Below are 19,594 nucleotides of genomic sequence, written 5' to 3'. Positions count from 1 at the left end.
TACGACTGTGCTTTTACTATCGAGGTGAGGCAAAGTGTTCCCCGACCTGCCATCAAATGTTGTTGTATTTATTTATAAGAAACACAATCACCATTCTGTCAAAAGCCTGTCCCAGGAGTCCTCCCTCCGTCTCTGAATTTATCACCTATCCAGGTGTCTTAATGAGTTTCTTTGATTTGTCTGTGTTTGCACTTACAGAAAACTCTCAGCTGTTGAATTTCTGGAAACTGATAAGAGTTAGAACCAGCATCCATGGAAAGCCGTGGACAGAGGAACTGGGTGACTTTGTGAGGACCCTAACTTCTCAAGGGGATAGATTTTTTGGAAGTGAACCCATGGTTAACTCAGAGGATCTAACCTTTGCCTCAGAGCACACGAGTCAACAGATGACATCAAACAAAATGGCCTACATTAACCAATAATAATCTTCCAAAAAATTTTTTTCCAATGACTCTTAGAATTTGAGGTTTAATCATACTGAACAGTCATCCACCATGTGGATTCAGAACCACACAAATTAAAGATCAAAAGGGTTTACACCTGAGAAGCCCTAGGCAGAAACAGCTGAACAGCCAGAGTCAGAGCTGATCTCAGCACAAGGGGTTGGAGGATGTGCTGGGAACAACAGATACATGCTGCTAGCATGTAGAAAACCTGTGTCTGGGTTAGCCGACAGACCCCTGGGCTAGAAGGTTCCCACGATAATCCTTGAACAGCTTTAATCCTAGCCCAGTGTCTAGATGTGTGGTACAGATGTGAGTTCCATGGGAAGCAAACTAGGAAAGAAGTTTGGGTTAGAAAAGTCAAATAAGGGGCTGGAAAGATGGTTCAGAGGTTAAGAGCACTGTGTGCTCTTCCAGAGGTCCTGAGTTCAATTCCCAGCAACCACGTGGTGGCTCAGAACCATCAGTAATGAGATCTGGCACCCTCTTCTGGCGTGCAGGCACACATGCAGGCAGAACACTCTAGACAAAATTATTAAATAAAGAAAAATCACACAAGTCTTTAGAAAGAGCTAGGAATGTCGCTCAGATGGTACACTGCTTGCCTAGCATTCCTGAAACCCTGGGTCAAATCCCCAGCCCTGCATAAGCCTAGTGTAGTGGTCCACACCTTAATCCCGACATGGAGTTAGAGGTAGAGGCAAGAGGTCCAAACAGGTTTGAAGACACATAAGACCCTCTCTCAAAATAAACAGTTAAAGAGGAAACTGTGTTGGGCCCCCATGGACCTCTGTGCATTTGTCAGCCGATAGCCACAGCTGCATCCTGTTCTCTAGTCCTGGCTTCAGCCCGGCCTTGCCCCACTGGCATCAACATCTAGCAAGAAGAAAACACGGACTATTACACCTGGGGTTTCTCCACTGTGCTGTAAGTCTGTATATGAGGCTGCTCCCTCCTTGCAATAAAGGTGGCTCACGCCTTCTCTTAGCACAAATGGCCGGATGACTCGTCTTTTATTTAAATCTCCAGGCTTTCGCCTGATATGTTAGACTTGCTCGTGGTGCCGGCTCCACAAAACTGTTCAAAGGTGCGAAAGGATGGGCTGGCAATTGCAAAGAGGAGAGGACCTTGCTCTTTAGGACAAGGTTGTGCCTCGAGAGCAGGGGGAAGCCTGGGTAAAGGTGCCCATGGAGCATTGGCCCTGTGTTCTCAGTCAGGAGGCCCCCAACCCCTCTTAAAGCTACAGACCTCCCCCACTGCCAGGACTCGGCACCACTGCCAGCCTCTCTTTCTCAGCCTTAGTTTGGCAGCTTAAGTCCATTGTCGACTCACCCCAGATCTGTTCCACGCTCTGAAGTTTGGCTTTAGCTCCTCTCAGCCTCGAGGATGCCATCGCCATGTCAAACCTCACTCAGGCAGACGCAGGTCAACGCCTACCAGGGACTCTTTCCAACTTCGAAATTAGAATCACATACACATATGGAGGAATGTATGTGGTGTGCCATAGCAGGTTCTGATTTCCTACACGGCTACAAACTTCCCACCGGCCAGAGAACTGGAATAGGGTAGACATTGCCTACACTCCCTGTGTGCTCTGCCCAGCCTGAGCCATTGCCTACTGCATAGCTAACCACGCCATCTTGAATTCTTTCCTGTCTGTCTCTTGCTTGCTTCCTTTGAGAGTGAAGAGACTAAAGCAGTTGTTCTGAGAATCCCTTCCCTGGGGAGATGCGAACGACATCCTTACAAGACATTATGTCCTTCAAGACCTCAGCTGGCAAACCCAAACGCAATCCCACCCAAGTTCAACCTGCAGAGTCAATGAGTTTCTTGACTGACTTAGGGAGTATGGTGAGGGGTCACTTATAGAAGCATGGATGAGCCCAAGACTATCTTACTAGAAACTCTTCACCCAGCATGGGTGGCAGTTTCCCTACAGCCACAAAAATAGAGTCCCCCTCCAGATAGATAATCTTTCTCTGTAATAAAATGTATCATTAAAGCCAGTGGTGGTGACACACACCTTCAATGCTGGCACTTGGGAGGCAGAGGCAGGTGGATCTCTGAGTTCGAGGCCAGCCTGGTCTACAGAGCGAGTTCCAGGACAGCCAGAGCTACACAGAGAAACCCTGTCTTGAAAAACAAAAAGAAAACAAAACTTATTGCTAATTTTAAAATAAAATTTAAAATGAAATGATCTAAGAAGTATGTAGGAGACATCAGTTTTCCTTGGGTCTAGACTGAAGATGTGCTACAGAACTTCACTGTAAAATCGCATCAGAGTCGTCCCAGGTACTTTTTACCCGCTGCCGCTGCGTCCTGAATGCACCACATAAAACCATCGTCCTTCCACGGCTTCCACCCACACCAGAAACCTGCAGCACATCCCAATGAGCTAGTCTTCGTGTTGACGGGATCGTAAATGACGACCTCCGCTTCCAAATCCAATGAATATTTATTAAGCAACTATTCTGTTCAAGAAACAATCTCTCTTGGAGCCCCCTTGAGAGCGACTTGCAGCAGACAAATAATGGCACTATTGTAACTGCACAGCCAGATGGTGAATAATGACGGCTAAGTGGGACATCAGCTGTCCCTCCATAACTCGAGCTTCTGAAATCATCACGCCTGTCTCAGACTTCCCCAGGCCTCTTAAACTTTTATAACTTGAGCCGTCACCATGGTACACATCATCTAGGAAAAACTTTTAAAATCAGGCCGATAAAGTTGCAGAAAACTTTATTCTCACGACAGCTCCTACACCTAACGACAAACAATCACAAGGCACAAAGAGTGAAGAGTGTTCTCAGAGCCACAGCGTGGATGTTTTGTCCTTGTAATAAAATATGCCGTCCTTCCTCCTAAAACTGAGGTGTGCAGAGGTGGGAGTCTGCTGCAGACTTAGTAAACTCGTTTGCAGACTTGGTTTTCTGTAGATTATAAGGCAAGTGCAAGACGGAGGAGCCTGGCTCTCCTTAAAGAGACTTAACCCTAGCACTTGGGAGGCGGGGCAGGCAGATCTCTGTGAGTTCAAGGCCAGCCTGGTCTACAGAGAGAGTTCCAGGATGGCCATGGCTACACACAGCGTTGTCTTGAATAAAACAAATATGTAGTGGTGGCATGTACTTGGACTTAGGCGTTTGCTTTTAAGTAAACTGTGAACAATCAAATTTGAACCCGTATCTGTCAAAAATTACCAACTTTTCATTGATATAATCTGTAAAGTTGATATGGCCGTGTTGATGTTAAAAATAAATAAATGCTGGGGCAGAGGGGGGAGGATAAGGTGGGATAACAGCAGGGATCTTTGAAAGAGCCATACCGGTGTGATGTGCGTTTATGTGCTTATGTGTGTTTGTGTGTGTGGTGTGTGTGGTGTCGCATGTGGTGTGTGATATGTGTAATGTGTGTGTGTGGTGTGGTATGTGTGTCTGAACGTGTGTGTATGCATATGTGTGGTGAGTGTATGTGTGTGGTGTGTGTCTGTCTGAATGTGTGTGTGTATGCATGTGTATGTGTGCATCTGTGTGATGTGTGTGGTGTGTGTGTATGTACGTATGTGTGTATGTGTGTGATGTGTATATGTATGTCTGTGGTGTGTGTGATGTGTATGTATTTGCATGTGTGTGTTTACATGTGTGTTGCATCTGTGTGATGTGTGTGTGTGGTGTGTGTGGTGTGTGTATGTGTGTTGTCGGGCCCCAGCACCCACGAAGTCTCTGTGAGTTGCTTGTCCGTCAATAACCACAGGTGCATCCTGTTTTCTAGTCCTGGCTACAGCCCCAGCCTTGCCCCACTGGCATCAACCTCTAATTATGAAAACAAACTCTTACACCTGGGGTTTCTCCACTGTGCTGTAAGTCTGTATATAAGGCTGCTCCCATGCTGGGCGGTGGTGGCGCACGCCTTTAATCCCAGTACTCGGGAGGCAGAGGCAGGCAGATCTCTGTGACTTCGAGGCCGGGCTGGATCGACAGCCTCCAAAACAATACAGAGAAACCCTGTCTCATAAAAACAAAAAACAAACAAACAAACAAACAAAAAGGCTGCTCCCTCCCTGCAATAAACACACAGACATACACATATGGATTCTCTCAGCACAAATGGCCGGACGTCTTGTCTTTCATTTAAATCCCCAGGCTTTCGCCCAATACATTAATTAGACTTGCTCATGGCGCAGGCACCACAGTGTGTGTGTATGGTGTCTATGTGTGGTGTGGGGGATGTATATGTGGTGTGTGTGTGTGTGGTGTATGTATGTGTATGTGTGATATATGTGTGTTTATATGTTTATGGTGCGTGTGGTGTCTGCATATAGTGTGTGTGTGTGTGTATACATTTATAAAGGGAGTTAACAGTCTTACCCTACAGTGGGGTGGTAGAATACCCCTCCCATACCCCAGGAACTATCAACTCAATGATAGGTTTGGGTCCAATCGTTGGTCAGCAGGGTCCCTTGGACTCCATCCCAAGCATTGCTCTTCGTTACCTACCCTCAGGAACTTGATAGAAAGACCTTGTTGCTGAAGACACCACATACTTGTGTCAAAGGACATGGAGATTTCTCTCACACATACTTGTCTATGACATGTGTATCTGTATCTGCATATACCTGTTCCTATTTTTTAGAGTTTTTGTGCTATATGTGCTACTCCATCTTTTTTTAAACTTTATCTTAGACAAGCCAGGCTTGGTAGTACAAACCAGTGATACTCCCAGTTACTCAGGAGCCTAAGGAAGCAGGATTTTGTGTTCAGGAACTTGAGATGTGGCTAGGCAAAGTGAAAGTCCCTTTTCTGTATCACAGACACAACTTTACATGTAGATAAGAAGTTGACCACTTGGAAGTTTTGCCAAAACAATTCACTAACTTCAGTCATTTGAGCTCATTAATACTAAACTCAGAGTCTCCAATAACGCGTTGGTGTTGCATTAAGGACAGAAATTAATAAAGCACTTCCCCGGCCCCCCATGTCATTTGACCAAGAGCAATCCCAGATGTCAGCTCTCTACCTCACTCTTCTTCTTTCTGTGGTTCAGCCTGAACCTGTGGCTGCCTGAAGGCTGTCCTGTGGATTTGTCTCTGTGCGTAGCCTCTTACGAAAGAATTCACTCTCTTTTACTGAATAGCACAGAAAGTATCACACGGGAAAGGAATGAGGGAAACTTTATAAAAATTTCCAACAGCCGGGCGTTGGTGGCACACACCATTAATCCCAGCACTTGGGAGGCAGAGGCAGGCGGATCTCTGTGAGTTTGAGGTCAGCCTGGTCTACAGAGTGAGTTCCAGGACAGCCTCCAAAGCTACAGAGAAACCCTGTCTTGAAAAAAATTTTTTCCAACAGTATTTAACAAGGGATGAAGTCACTGGCTCCATACTGTAGAATATTATTTTAAGGCATGTTACTTTTGTTTATGCTCTGAAACATTTGTTTAATGGTGCAAAGATGTACTTGATTAAACAGAATTCACATGCGGTCAGGAGGTTGTATCAGCAACAGATGACAGGAAAGTTGCAGGGAGGAGCCAGGTGGAGAAGGTTTATAAAGGGACGAGGAAAAGCACCAGGACTTCTAAGTAATGAGAGAGGCGGGGGAGGGCTTCAGGGTCAGCCACCCAGCTACACAGTCAAACACGGAGTAAGAAGGAAAGAAAGGGTATACAGGAACAGAGAAGGATAAAAAAGACCCGAGGCCAAAGGTAGGTGGGATGATATAAGAAAAGCTGGAAAGAAACAAGCCAAGCTAAGGCCTGGCATTCCTAACTAAGAATAAGCCTCCGTGTGTGATTTATTTGGGAGCTGGGTGGTGGCCCCCAAAAAGACAAAAGGGTAAAACATCACACAACAGATCCAACCCAGATAACAAACCAGTGCTAACAAGCACTACCCACGTGCTGAGTTCAACATGTGGGGTGTACACTCCTCGTGTAAGGTTGCATTCAATGTATTGAAGCAACGTGCTGTTTACAGCAAATGATTCTCTCTCTCTCTCTCTCTCTCTCTCTCTCTCTCTCTCTCTCTCTCTCTCTCTCTCTCTTGGTTTTTTCGAGACAGGGTTTTTCAGTGTAGCTTTGTAGACCAGGCAGCCTTGAACTCACAGAGATCTGCCTTTGCCTCCCGAGTGCTGGGATTAAGGTGTCCGACACCACCGCCCGGTTTAGCAAATGATTATCTTAGCACATGTACAAATATACATGCATTACTACATAGTAAGACCCTGTCATCGTCTCCCCCTACCCCTACCACCCCCAATCTTAGTGCCATGCATGGAATGCCTCCCTGCAAGTTACTGATCAGGGTGGCTCCAGAGTCCCTCGAAACACCCCAGGTCATTGTCATTGCTCTTGGCTACCTACTATAACTTGATGCCACCATGGCTCAGGAGACACTGCAGAAGAGGAGGCAGAAAGGACGTAAAAGCTGGGAATGAGTGCCTTGAAGTGCGATCTCCTGGTTCCCTGCCCAAGATCAAGTCCTGCAAAATTCCAGCATGCATGGGGAAGGGGCTCATGAGGCTCCACCCTAGCTGAGGAGCTATCGGCAACTGATTGCTGCTGGAGGAGGAAAAGTAATTTTTATTTAGGGATGTGACCCCTGGTAGGTTGTTCATGCTCCAATGGATGACTTCACACCCTTACACATACAGACCGCACTGATTAGACTCGGGGGTGGAGGGGGGAGGCAGTGATGATGCATGCCTTTAATGCCTGCACTCAGGAGGCAGAGGCAGGCGAATCTCTGAGAGTTCGAGGCCAGCTTGGTCTACAGAGTGAGTTCCAGGACAGCCAGGTCTGTTACACAGAGAAACCCTGTCTTGAAAAACAAACAACAAAAATACTCTATTTTAAATATATAAATGTGTTAAATATATATGTATTTATAAATTCATATATTTTATGATGCCAGTGAGATGGCTTGGCAGGTAAGGACATTTGCTACCGAGCCTGACAATCTTAGTTTGATCTCTGGCATTCACATAGTGGAAGGAGAAACTCCGTCCTCAAATTTTAAAGTCCTTAGGATGGATGAAGTCTAAGGTTTGCTCCAGAATAATCTAGGTTGTACTTCAGAGCCCTGATGATGTTTAATAAAAAAGTTAAATCACCAGCCTGTGGTGTGGGGAGCAAATCACTTAAGGAAATACATGAACACAAGTGTGTTTCAAAACAAATAATTTAAAACACAGTGATTGGAAAAGGAATTGACCTTCAAAAGAAGTATTTTGACTGTCTAATATCAGAACTATAAACAAATATGGAACTCTTAACAACTAGATTCATTTTTCATAATGGCATTTCTGTAGGAATTCTAATATGAAGCACATAAGGAGACAAATGGTTTGTATGATGTAATTTAATCACCAACTTATCTAGGGCAATACTAGTCTATAGCTGGCATCCCTCTGTAAGCCCTTCATACTGGTTTGCTTCTCTTCCGAAAGTGTCCCAATTTAGGTAATAACATGAGGAAAACTTCATGGGGAAAGTTGGAACAGGATGCTCAAGAGTTCAAAGCCAGCCCTCAGCTACATGAAAGCAAGACAGAGGCCAGTCAAGGCTACCTGTCCCTGATTCAAAACAACAACAAAGGGTTTTAGGTGGCTCATGTCTGTAATATCAGCATGTAGGAAGCCAAGATGGGAGAAGGGTCTTAGCTTGAGACTAACAAGACCCATATAGTGAGATCCAGGCCAGACTGGGTTACAGAGTGAGATCCTGTATCAAACAACAACAGAAAAGATATAAGGAGTGACGAAACAGGTACTCTGTGAAAGGACAAAGTTCAATGTCTGCAGCAGTGAAATATTTGGGACTTTTGATTTTATTGTAGTAGCGTTAGTTACATTAGTATATCTGAAAACGCTTCAACTCCATACTTGGAGCAACTGTAGAATCCTCAAAAAAAAAAGTCTCCCCAAAATACTGGAGACGTTGACAATCCTGCCCCGAGCCTTCTTCACCAAGGAAAGCATGCTCAGAGTCACCTGGGACAAACCAATGAGGTTCACTTGAAAAACAGCCACAGAGTCCTCAGGTTGTAACCACTAAAGGTAGGAAAATACTGGAGGAATGGCTGCATTATTAACCAAACCCCAGAGTCCTAAAAGGACAGAATGTGGAAAGCAAGACTTGGATTTCTGATAGAAATAGTAATCACTTACGTTGGCCAGTTTTCCTGCTAATAAACAACTAAAAATGTTGGAGAAAAGTAGAATTGAGACAAGATCTCCTTCCGCATCCCAGGCTGACCTACAACTAATGATCCTCCTCTTTGAACCTTCCAAGTGCTGCAACTACAACTGTGAACTCCTATGTCTGGAAATATATATATGACAAGAAAAACCTTGGGCTGATAACACAGCTCAGTAGGTGAAGTACTTGCCAAGAAAGCCTTGGTGCCCTGAGTTTTATCCCTGGAACTCTTGTAAAGATGGAAGGAGAGGCCGGGCGTTGGTGGTGCACACCTTTAATCCCAGCACTCGGCAGAAGCAGATGGATCTCTGTGAGTTCCAGGCCAGCCTAGTCTACAAATCGAGTACCGGGATAGGCTCCAAAACAATACAGAGAAACCCTGTTTTAAAAAGCAAGCAAACAAAACAAAAGGATGGAAGGAGAGAATAGGTGCCATAAAGTAGTTCTCTAATCCCCGCGTGCACACCACGGCATGAGAATGCCCCATACGATAATAACAAATAATATATACATATGTATATTGGGGGTTCAAGACAGGGGTTCTCTGTGTAGCCCTGGCTGTCCTGGAACTTGCTTTGTAGACCATGCTGGCCTCGAACTCACAGATCCCCCTGCCTCTGCCTCCCGAGTGCTGGGATTAAGGGCATGTGCCACCACGGTCCAATAAATAATATATATTTAAAGGAAAAAATTGTACTTGATAAGTTAGAGAAGTAATTAAACTTTCTGGAAGAACAACTAAAGAAATGAAGTTCAGTAGTGGAGAGTGTGGAACAAAAACTTTGGTCAGGGAAGTCAAGTATACTTGCACAAGCTTATAGTCACAGCCCGGGTTTCATGAAGCACTGTCTCAAAGAAGAAGTGAAATCTAAGAATTCTCTTGAACATAAAGAATTGTTTCTTGGGGCCTGGAGAGGTGGCTCAGTAGTTTCTTAACTGACTGCTCTTCCAGAGAACCTGGATTCAATTCCCAGCACCCACATGGATGTTTACAACTCTGTCACTCTAGTTCCAAGACTTCTCCAAGCTTCCATGGGCATCAGGCATAAGTGGTACACAGACAGCCATGAAGGGAAAACACCCATAACAGTAAAACAATTAAAATTTTTAGAAGAAAATTTAGAAGTTTGTCTATAAGTGTATGGAGTTCATTTTTCCATATAACATTTCTGTGTAATATGCAAACATTTTCAAGGAAATGAGACGCTACCAAAGGTCATGACACCTTGATTTAGGGTTATCAGGCCATATGCATCTAGAAAGTCTCACATGACAGTAAGTCTAGGTTGCTGGAAACCAGTACTTGAGTCATAGAACATGGCGGAATGAAGCGGGAAATGGCCTAGAAGCTTCATCTCTACTGGCAGTTTTAAAGTGCTGTGCTATAGAAGAAAATTAATCATCAATCTTGCCTAGCCACAAACCCTGTGAACTATAATAGTGACTGGTCTGTCAAGACTTGCTCACTGAGGAAAAGTGGCACAAATATCATGGCAGTAACCAACCACTTTCTGAATCCCTTACCTGGCACCATTACCAGGAATAAAACATGTGCCTAGACAGGCCATAGGTGCTAGGAGAAAGCCTACTGCTCTTATTCTGATAAATAGGCATAGTGCTAAAATGATTCCTAATAGCTTATCATTATACCCATAGACTAATGCACTGCCCAACCTCATCAGAGAAGTTTCCATGGTGATGAACACAGAGACCCAATAACTGATCAAAGTACAGAGAATGAGACTTTAAAATGCCCAGATTTAAATGAGACATCCGTATCATACTCCAGCTGCATCATAGAACGGTATAAGAACCAGAGGCAATGGATGAGTACAAGGAAACAGCGTATTCAGGACACAAAAGGAAGGCTGCAGCTGTGGTGACAACATACACAAGATCTGTGCAAATTCAACCCGACAAAATTCCTACACGGAGAGAAGAGACAGGCACAAAGTCGTACCCACAGCCTAGGAGTCCTGGCAATTGTTAGCTACTGGCAAATTGACCTCACTGTACTGGAAGGCTACACGTACACAAACATATGGGTGGGCAGTACAAACTGGACTCAATGGTGGCAGAAAAGGGAGAAGAAGACACAAAGTAGGGAAGGACAGGTGGATCTGGGAAGAGTTGGAAGAGGCAGGAAGATGATCCAAACATACTAGTGACCTTTTAACAAATAGCCTTTTTAAGAGAGACTGTGACAGCACGCACAAGACTTCCCAAGCTCAAGCTGAACCAATGTCTGCACAATAAGGAGAAGGGGGGCACATGAAATTGGATTGGGGGGCCGGGTGTTGGTGGCACACGCCTTTAATCCCAGCACTCGGGAGGCAGAGGCAGGCAGATCTCTGTGAGTTCGAGACCAGCCTGGACTACAGAGCGAGTTCCAGGACAGCCTCCAAAGCCACAGAGAAACCCTGTCTCGAAAAACCAAAAAAAAAAAAAAAAAAAAAAAAAAAAAAAGAGAAATTGGATTGAGGGAGGGACTGGGAGGAGTTGGGGGAGACAAAATAATAATATGACAAAATATATACTGCATGAAATTATCAAAGAATGAATTTTAAAATGAAAATAGATAAAAATCACTATATTGAATTTTTTAAAGGAAGAAAGAAAAGTGACAGTTCTTCAAGTGACAAAGTGTTTTGAAACCTGTTTTTGGCATGTATACACTATACAACTTTGAATATTCCTGCCTAAACATATTGAAAATGAAAATATTTCTTTGTACCTCTGTTCCCAACTCGTTCCTTCACCCACTGAGTGGCTGCCACAACACTCTCTGTCTTGGTGACATCAAGGATCACTGTCCCCAGCCTGGCTGACGTCTTGCTCCTCAGCTCCTCGGCTCCCTTCTCCGTCAGACATGCAGCCAGCACCCTCATGCCTCTCCTGTCCAGCTGTCTGGCCAGCAGGTTCCCAAAGCCGGAGTCACAGCCCGTGATGAAGACATACTTGTCTTGGAGATGGCTCACCACCTGTCTCTCACGGTACCAACACAGAAGATGGTAAAGGGCCATGAGGGACACCTTGAATAGAAAGAGAATAGATTTTTGTCATGCAAATAGCTTTGGATATATATAGTTTAGCAGAAGAGTTTACACCAACCTGGGGCTTGATTGCCAGTAAGAAAAACAGAGAGAATCTTAACAGAAGTTATATACCCATATGCCTATGGTTCCAGTTCCAGGAAGGTGGAGGCCAGAGCATTAGCTATATGCCAAGCTTTAGGCTATCCTTGGCTATGTGAGCCACTATCTAAGAAAGAAGAAAAAAAATTATGTGTGCTGCCAATAAAGACTCCTAGATTTGTCTCAAAAAAAAAAAAAAACCAAGCATGGAAGGGAGGCTGGAGAGGAGGCTCAGCTGTTAAGGTACGGATTATTTTTCTAGTGTACCAGATTTAATTCCCAGCACCCACATGTCAGCCCACAACCATTTGTAACCCAGTCCCAGGGGATCGGATCCAACTTCCCCTTCTGTTCTCTGAGGGTACTGCATCACATGGTGCACAGACACCTTCATGCTTGCATGCAGGCAAAACATCTATACACATAAAATAAAGGTTTAAAAAAATTAAGGATCTTACAGTGGCAGCTGAGGGTAGATTAAATGGGAATTGATTTGTGGGGAAATCAGTTAGAAGACCCAATACTTTGTGTGAGATATTACATGCAAAGCAATTTGTAAATACAGACTAATCTGCATTACTGCTGAAATTGATCTCACTGACTGGGATGTGTCTCCGTTGGTAGATTGTCTACTTAGCATGAATTAGGTCTTGAGTTACATGCGCAATACCTTTTAAACCAAGTGCGGTGGCACAAGCCAAAATGCCAGCTCTCTGGAGGTAGAGGAGTTACGTGAACCCACTAGAGACTGTTAAAGGGTCTCAAGAATTTATTTAGGTATAAAATGGGGATAAACACTCACTGATAGAGAACAGATCAGATGCCAGATGCTGTGTCCTGCCATTCTGCCTAGGGAAGATGGGGACCAACCGCTCCTTGCTCTGGCTCCAAGGGGGTGGGAGGAGGGAGAGAGAGGGAGAAAGAGAAGGAGAAACAGAGGGAGGGAGGGACAAACCCCTCTCCCTCAGCTCTTAAGCAGTCACACATGAAGACAAGACCACGCCCTAAGGCTTGCAGCCCCAAAAGTCATTGGCTAAATGGACAGAAATTCCACAACATAGAGGCAGGAGAATCAGACATTTGAAGTCACCCTCAATTGCTACATAGAAAGTTTGAGGTTACACGAGACCCTGTTTCAGAAAAGATAAGAAAACACATGTGACATGAAAGCAAAAGGTGGTAAGGAAGGGGAAGGGGGGCAAGTAGCAAAGTCTGAAGATGTGTGTATGGAAACGAAAATGTTATGTGGCAGCGTATTGCTTTACCGGCTAACAATTTACAAAACAATTGTAAAAAAGAAAGGGAAAGATTAGTGTTCCCAGTTGCCTGTTTCTACATGGAGTTCTGGTGAACTGCTCACCATTTTTTGCCAGTCTTGTAAGTGTTGGCTAAACATTATAATCACTATGAATGGAGGCCAAAGATAAGTGTGGACGTGCAGAGACCTGATAAGGCCTCCCCCCACGACGCCTGCAGGAGGGACTCTGCACAATTCAGGTTTCTTAGTTCATCATAAAGGTTCCCCCACTACAGCCCCTAACCTCCTCCCTCTTAGTTCATTCTCTCTCTCTCTCTCTCTCTCTCTCTCTCTCTCTCTCTCTCTCTCTCTCTCTCTCTCTCTCTCTCTCTCTCTCTCTGGCTCTCTGTGTATCTGTCTGTCTCTCTCTGTTGACAGAATCTCTTTATGTAGCTCTGGCTGTCCTGGAACTCACTATGTATATCAGGCTGGCTTTGAACTCACAGAGGTCGGCCTGCCTCTGCCCCCTGGGTGCTAGTATTAAAGGTGTGCACCAACACACCCGGTTTTGCCATATTCTTTCTTATAGCCTACCTTTAATCCTAGCAAGCAGTTTTTAGTATGCCGGAGAGGACAGGTTTTTCTGGCTTTTCAGTGACCATACTATGTTGCCCCAGCTAGCCTTGATCACCTGGGCTCACGTGATTCTCAGCCTCCCATGTAGCTGGAACAAATGACTGGCTATTGTGTCCAGAGGTGCAGGGTTTGCATAGCCTCTGTGTATGTTTCTCTCAGTACTCCCTTCTTTTCCCAACCCTTATCCACTTATAAAAGAATACTTATAGCCGGGTGGTAGTGGTACACACCCTTAGTCTCAGCACTTGGGAGGCAGAGGCAGGCGGAACTCTAAGTTAGAGGCCAGCTTGGTCTATAGAGTGAGTTCCAGGACAGCCAGGACTACACAGAGAAACCCTGTCTCAGAAAAAAAAAAAAAGTCTGCATGTGACAGCAGAACCTCACTCAAAAGTCCCGTGGGTCCTGCTTTGATTCAGCTGTGAGGGGCTTGCCACGGGCTCCCAGCAGCATCCCTATATGACACTGACACCTAAAATACTAGTGGATCTTGTAGAGGCATCTTGCTTTGCCAGGGAACTTTCGGTGGTGGCCACACCCTTTGGGCGTGGCTTCAAGTATTCAGAAGTGACCCCCAGGAGGGGCTGGATTGCTCTCTTGGACTGCAGTGAGAGTATCTTAAGGGCAGAGAATGCATCTTCTGGAGCAGGCGGTGTTACTTACTATTATTTGTGTAAGTGCTTCCCTAATAAATACCTAATTATCATTTATCTTGGGTCTGGTGGACTCTTTTAAAGCCCACCTTCAGGATCTGATGGATCACATGACAAAATCAGCAACACAGCCTGGACCTGCTGAAGAACTTTCTCCTCTCACAGGCCCCATCCAAAACTAGCCGTTTCTGAGGCACTTGGTATACCAGCCAGGTGAGGAACGTGATGCCCATGAAATCAAAATAGACTTACTAAGCGTCGTGCTTCTTTCTTGGTGTTGGGAGGGACCAGGTGCAATAGCCTTAAGGAATATCTTTACATGGCCCACATTACTGAACTCCGAGACAGGTAGAAGGTCCTTGGATTTTGGTTACTTTTTGGGGGGAGGGGTTCAAAACAGGGTTTCTCTGCATTATTTTGGAGGCTGTCCTGGCACTCTGTAGACCAGGCTGGTCTCAAACTCACAGAGATCCACCTGCCTCTGCCTCCCGAGTGCTGGAATTAAAGTCATCCTGAACCCCTGCCACCTGGGTCCATCTAACTTTATAAGTAGGCTCTGTGCTTGCTATTAAAAATAGAGGCTTATAGAGTGGTTGCGCTGTCTGAACTCTCAGAATCTAAGTGGTTTATTTGTTTAAGCGCTGGGCTCAAACTCAAGACCTCATACATACTAGGCACTACCACTGAACTGCACACCTCAGCCCTAGAATTCATGGTCTTACTAGAGAAAACAGACAGCAAACATGGAGTGCACCCAAAATGCAGCATCCACTACTAATACCACCGGACATGGGGAGGCCTGGCAAAGGAGAGCAACAGGCACTTTAAGGGTTGATCTAAGTAATACCTTGAACTCAACCTGCTCAAAATTGAAGTAATCATGATTTGTGGAAATCTGGTCTTCCTCCTGTTTTTATGTCTGTACATGTATCCCCAATCTGTACATCTATTCAATAAATATTTAACACACTTATCAGTACTTACAAGGGTCAAGAAAATCCCCTTCTCCCCAGTTGCCCTTAATCCACAGTGTGGTAATCATTTTAATCCCTTCCTTCCTCCTCCTCTCCCCGACATGAACAGTATTAATCCTGCCACCTTAAGTTGCCCATCCCGCCACTTCCATCTCCGATTTCTGCCTTAGTTTAGTCATGAGGATTTGTCATCTGCTTCCTGCCACAGCATCTAAAATTGCCATCTCCACTGGCTTTTTCCCCTACTTGCCAGCCTTGTGGCTCCAGAATTTACTACTAAAACACAGTTCTGATTGTGTTTCTCCTGTGACCAAGCACAGCAATGAGGTGATAGGAACCATCCTAGACTCTCAGGAGGCTGTGAATCATGAGCTGCAGGCAAAGCATAAGCAACGTAGGGAGAAAACGGCACGGCTCCCCCGCTGTCTTCAGAGAAATCCAAATTTCTTTGAAAAGAGCAGAGTCCCATATTGTGTTTCAGTTTAAGTCTAATGATCCTTTATTTTAGGCAACCTGCAGGGAGATGGCTAGATCCAAGGTATAACTACTCAATAAAGTCTAGCATGTTAATTTATAGGCAAGCTTTAAGAGTCTCAGTTTTCTCTACTAAACCTGTGATACAGATTAAAGAATACTTGCAATGTTCTATTATGAATGTTTTGTTGGCTTTTGTGGCCATCACTTGCTGTGGGCTTAAGGGAAATATTCCTGTAGGGTTAAACTAAAATTTTCTCATTAAACAAATATAGCCTTTGTAAAAGCAAACTCTGCTAGTTTGCTGTAATATTATCAAGTTTAAACTGAATGTGGCCTTGAGACATGTAGGTATTATGGGCCTGTGTCCATAGAACACATTCTCCTGTCTCTTGTCCTGATCTTACCGAACAGGAAATTAACTTGCGTAAGAGTCCTTCACCTTTTCAAAAAATTTACTCATTTCAGTTAGTATTCTCATTCCCAAAATTTCTCATCAAATATTGGCATGATTGCCATTCTTATTTTGTTTTGATGAAGCTGAATACAAGTGAAGGATAAATACCTTTTAATGTCACCGTCCTTAGCTTGGATGCAGACCTGCGTCTCACTTTGCTGTCCTGTGAACTGTGTCCATACTGAACTACTGGCAGAGGCAGATCCCTGATCACACCATGCCCTTTGTACTTTTTTTCTTCTCTGTGGCTTTGGAGGCTGTCCTGGAACTCGCTTTGTAGACCAGGCTGGTCTTGAACTCACAGAGATCCGCCTGCCTCTGCCTCCCAAGTGCTGGGATTAAGAGATGTCATGTAGAACCTGGGAAGAGAGGATGCACCAGGTGTTCTCTGGTAAGCCAAGACCATGTGGCAATATGTAGACTAATAGAAATGGGTTAATAATTAAGACAGAGCTAGCCAAATAAGAAACCCAAGTCACTGACCAACAGTTTCCTTATTAATGTAAGTCTTTGTGTGTTTGTTTCCGGCTGAAACAGCTGCAGTAGGACCGGCCGGGTCTGGAAACATTCCTTCAGCAAGGAACTGTGTCAATAGAGGGTTGAGAATATGGCTCAGGGGTTAGGACCACCTGCTGCTCTCCCAAAGGTCCCAAGTTCAGATCCCAGCAACCATGTTGGGCAGTTCGCAACTGCCTGAAACTTGAGTTCCAAAGGATCTGGTGACCACTTCTGGCCCCCTGAATCTCTGGCCTTCTGGACTCCTGAATGTATGCAATAGACACAAAAATGTATAACACAAGTTTAACAAAAGTTTTGAAGTTTCTAACTACACCTACAACACTTTATTACCTTTGTTTATGCCTGTTGTCCCTATGAGGACACCCCACTTCCTTGGTCACACCAACTATGTCATTAACTTTTTTCTCACCGGATCCTACCTTCATGCCCAACATAGATTGTGATAGTTTTCCTTGGAGAGGCAGAACCAACAGGCTTAACAGATACAGATATATGGGAGGGGATTACCAGGGACATTGGTTGAGAAGTCTCCCCACTGAGTGTCTGTAACTGAAGTCTCTGGATGCCAATGGGAGGCTCAGTCCAAGTCCAAGTCTTCAGAACCAGAATGTGATTGCCTGACTCTCGGGGCAGTCAGAGACTGCTGTGAGACATAGTTTGGCTCCTAGAATGCAAAGGCCTACAGTCTAGCCTTCTGCCCTTGAGGACACAGTTAAAGCTTTCCAGGGTTAGTAAACAGAAAATCACCTTTCTACTGTGCTGTCCCCTAGCTGATTGGACGATGCCTGCCCATAGGGAAGGTGGCTCTTCCCAGTCAGACTAGCGGTTCGTTCATTGATGCTCTCTTTACATACCCTCATAGGCACACCCCGAGACAGTGTTCTTCCAGTCAGTACTCTAGGTATGCCTCGCTTGAGTCTAGGTTTACACATTTATTCATTAACTGCTTGCAGACTTCCTGAACAAATCAAAGAAAGTCTAGTAGGGTTAGGAGACTGCAACGGCCAAGATGTTAGGTTGGACCAACCTAGGCAATGTAATGAGTCTCCTACCCAGAGCCTCCAAAATATTAATAGTTTTAAAACAATGTGAGAAATAAAATAAAGATTAAAAAAGCAGCTTCTAGCTGCTAAAAACACACAAACTAATGCTAGAAATCGAACTAAAAAGAAACCCAAGTGATAGGTGACCTGGTCTGTGGATCTTCAGGAAAGAGGCTTGGGACTGATTAGATATTAGTTCCCAGATGGTACAGTCAGATAGTGTTAAGGCTTGAAGGGAAATCGCAACGGAAACAAAAAAGTGGCAATACTGCCTCCCAGTGGCCCTTGGCATAAAGGCGGCTACCCAGGCCCCTTGTAAGATAAATAACTTCTGCGTGGATACTCAGAAGGCCCTGTTTCTTTACCCCATCAACACCCCTTCAACCATGCCCTTGGTGAGGAAATTTGAGACTTAAGACCTCTTTATATTGCCTGAATAAACCCTCTTGCAAAAGCCCTTGCTTAGGTGATTGATATGTAAACGGGTCCTGGCTCCCAAGAGATTCTCTTTATGCTGAGTTTGCAGTAAGTCTCTTATGGCTTCCTTCTCTAACAGCCTGTCTTCACTGGACCACTCCTCAGGGGTAAGGGACTCTCCCTCCTGGTCATTTTTACTCCCCATGGGCACACTCCAGAGTATTAAAAGTACTTTGTTAATTGCTCTAATTTTTTTGTTTTGTTGTTGGTAAGATTTTTGCTTGTTTTGAGGCAGGGTTTCCTTGTGCAGGGATCTCCCTGCTGGCCTGGAAATTGATAGACCACACTGGCCTTGAACTCACTGGAATCCTGTGACTGCCTTCTGAGAGCTAGGATTGAAGGTATGCATCACCATCCAGCTGTTTGGTTTGTTGGTTTTGGTTTTTCGAGACAGTTTTGTGGCTATCCTGAAATTCACTTTGTAGACTATGTTAGCCTCAAACTCACAAAAATCTTCCTGCCTCTGCCTTTGGTGTGCTGGGATCAAAGTCGTGTGCCCCCATGCCCAGCTCTCTGTTTGATTTTTAAATCTCAGTTTGGTGACTTTGATTTAAAATTCTCGAGGAACAGGACTTGGCCTGCAGTGAAGCTGACACGGGAAGATTGGAAGCTCAAGGCACTGGTATAGGTCTCAGGATGGGCTTAGTCTAGAAATCTGCAAAGAGAGCAGCAAAGAACGAAGCAAACAACAGCAAAAACAGTCCTGGGAAGGCGGCTCAGGCAGTTCCAGAGAAGAAAACTCTTGACTTGATAGTTGGAGTGAGAATCCTGTCAGCAACAAAATGCACCTTACACAAGTAGGATGCAGGGGGCTTGGGGCAAGCAGCTAGTTTGTGACAGTTGCCAGGTCTCTCAAGTGAGTCAGCTCTGTGCAGAGGACATTTTGGCCACTTTGCAACCAGATCGGGAGGCCACTTTTGGAATTAGATTATTCATTTACTAAACCTTTTTGTCTCTTCTCGCTCTTCTAATATACTGGAAAAATAAAATTTGTGGGGAGTGTGGGGATGGAGAAATGACTCAGCAGGGAAGGGTGCTTGCCACCAAGTCTAAGGACATGAGTTCAACCTCCCAGACTGGAATGGTAGGAGACAACCCACTCCTGAAAGCTGCTGTCCTACACACACACACACACACACACACACACACACACACACACACACACACACACGCATACACACGTGCACACACGTGCACACACGCACATACACACCTACACACACGCATATACACACATACACACACGCATATACACAGATATACACACATGTGCATATACACACATATACACATACACACACGCATATACACACACATGCACGCACACATGCACACACATATACACACGCATACACAC

The 19,594-nt window shown here is 44.8% G+C and overlaps 1 pseudogene; it reads right to left on the bottom strand.

The window, feature by feature from the left end:
* Positions 1-8,283: 8,283 nt before the first annotated feature.
* On the bottom strand, positions 8,284-11,677 carry LOC121143355 (annotated as a pseudogene).
* Between the last annotated feature and the right edge of the window lie 7,917 nt (positions 11,678-19,594).

Source organism: Mesocricetus auratus, unplaced genomic scaffold, assembly GCF_017639785.1.
Source record: "Mesocricetus auratus isolate SY011 unplaced genomic scaffold, BCM_Maur_2.0 Super-Scaffold_100011, whole genome shotgun sequence".
In the NCBI taxonomy this organism is placed as follows: Eukaryota; Metazoa; Chordata; class Mammalia; order Rodentia; family Cricetidae; genus Mesocricetus; species Mesocricetus auratus.
This window is presented reverse-complemented; position numbering and strand designations above follow the sequence as displayed.